A 2,203-nucleotide genomic window follows, 5' to 3' on the forward strand; every position below is an offset into this window, starting at 1 on the left:
ATGTATAATAGTTTATAATAATATTATTATAATAATAAATGTACTCTTCCACTGTGATGAGGTACACTGTGGTGAAGTATTTGCTTCTACTTCCGTAACTTTGCACATGCTAGAATATTTTACCCTTTCCTCCCCATGAAATTAAGTTCATCATTTTTACTGACACTGTTTTGGAAGCCTTCCACCTGATTCTTTTTATTCCTTTTTATCAGCATCACTTCAACATGGATACACATGCTGATATTTTGACCCACATTTGTTCACAGGTTGCTCTGCAGCAGACCTATTTGATTGTGCATGGATATAAATGATTTCTCCTAACTATACATGCTTAAAGCTCCCCAAGGGCAAGAGGAATGACCTTCCTGATATCTCTCCACTGTTACAGTCCTCTGTTCTGAAAAGACACTAATTAAATCTGGAAAATTGAAGATGCACAGAATCTTTTGTGTCATTTCATAAAATGTCAACTACCACTCTGGATGCATGAGCACATATGTGATCATCATTTGCAAATAATGCTGATTGTTTCTGAGCCTGGGTTAGTCTGTTTAGCAGTCATAAATCATTTACCTTGTTTTGTGGAGTGTTAGAAAGCCAGAGCCAAGATAAAAGGAAACACAGAAACAGCTATGGCTCAGTCTGTTGGTCAACTCTGTTTCTGCCCCTTTTTAACCAGTTTGTCTTATAAGTTTGTCATTAAAAATTTCCATCACACCTAATAGACTTTTATCTTGATCATCAATTTTATAACTTCCAAGTCTTCAAACTTTGTATTTCCTATTAATTGTGATTGTTCCGTGTTTCTTTTTTTTCTATTTTTAAAAAATTATCTTTAAGTTCTGGGGTGCATGGGCAGAACGTGCGGTTTTGTTACATAGGTATACACATGCCATAGTGGTTTACTGCACCCTTTAATCCATCAACTACTTGAGGTATTTTTCCTAGTGCTATCCCTCTCCAACCCCCCCACCCCCTGACAGGCTCTGGTGTGTGATGTTCCCCTCCCTGTGTCCATGTATTCTCATTGTTCAACTCCCACTTATGAATGAGAACATGGTGATGTTTGGTTTTCTGTTCTTGTGATAGTTTGCTGAGAATGATGGTTTCCAGCTTCTTCCATGTCCCTGCAAAGGACATGAACTTATCCTTTTTTGTGGCTGCATAGTATTCCATGGTGTATATGTGCCACATTTTCTTTATCCAGTCTATCATTGATGGACGTTGGGTTGGTTCCAAGTCTTTGCTATTGTGAATGGTGCCATAATAAACATATGTATGCATGTGTCTTTATAGTAGAATGATTTATAATCCTTTGGGTACATACCCAATAATGAGATTGCTGGGTCAAATGGTATTTCTAGTTCTAGATCCTTGAGGAATCGCCACACTGTCTTCCACAATGGTTGAACTAATTTACACTCCCACCAACAGTGCAAAAGCATTCCTATTTCTCCACATCCTCTCCAGGATCGGTTGTTTCCTGACTTTTTAATGGTTGCCATTCTAATTGGCATGGGTTGGTATCTCGTGGTTTTGATTTGCATTTTCCTAATGACCAGTGATGATGAACTTTCTTTCATATGTCTGTTGGCTGCATAAATGTCTTCTTTTGAGAAGTGTTTGTTCATATCCTTTGCCCACTTTTTGATGAGGTTGTTTTTTTGTCTTGTAAATTTGTTTAAGTTCTTTGTAGATTCTGGATATTAGCCCTTTGTCAGATAGATAGATTGCAAACATTTTCTGCCATTCTGTAAGTTGCCTGTTCAATCTGATGATAGCTTCTTTTGTTGTGAAGAAGCTCTTTAGTTTAATTAGATCCCATTTGTCAATTTTGGCTTTTGTTGCGATTGCTTTTGGTGTTTTAGTCGTGAAGTCTTTGCCCGATGCCTATGTCCCGAATGGTATCACCCAGGATTTCTGCTAGGATTTTTATGGTCCTAGGAGGGAGTCTTTGATTCATCTTCAGTTGATTTTTGTATAAGGTGTAAGGAAGGAGTCCAGTTTCAGTTTTCTGCATATGACTAGCCAATTTTCCCAACAACATTTATTAAATAGGGAATCTTTTCCCCATTGCTTGTTTGTGTAAGGTTTGTCAAAGATCAGATGGTTGTAGATATGTGATGTTATTTCTGAGGCCTTTGCTCTGTTCCATTGGTCTATATCTCTGTTTTGGTACCAGTACCATGCTGTTTTGGTTACT

The sequence above is a fragment of the Colobus angolensis genome, unplaced genomic scaffold (assembly GCF_000951035.1).
Source record: "Colobus angolensis palliatus isolate OR3802 unplaced genomic scaffold, Cang.pa_1.0 Scaffold394, whole genome shotgun sequence".
NCBI classification, from domain to species: Eukaryota; Metazoa; Chordata; class Mammalia; order Primates; family Cercopithecidae; genus Colobus; species Colobus angolensis.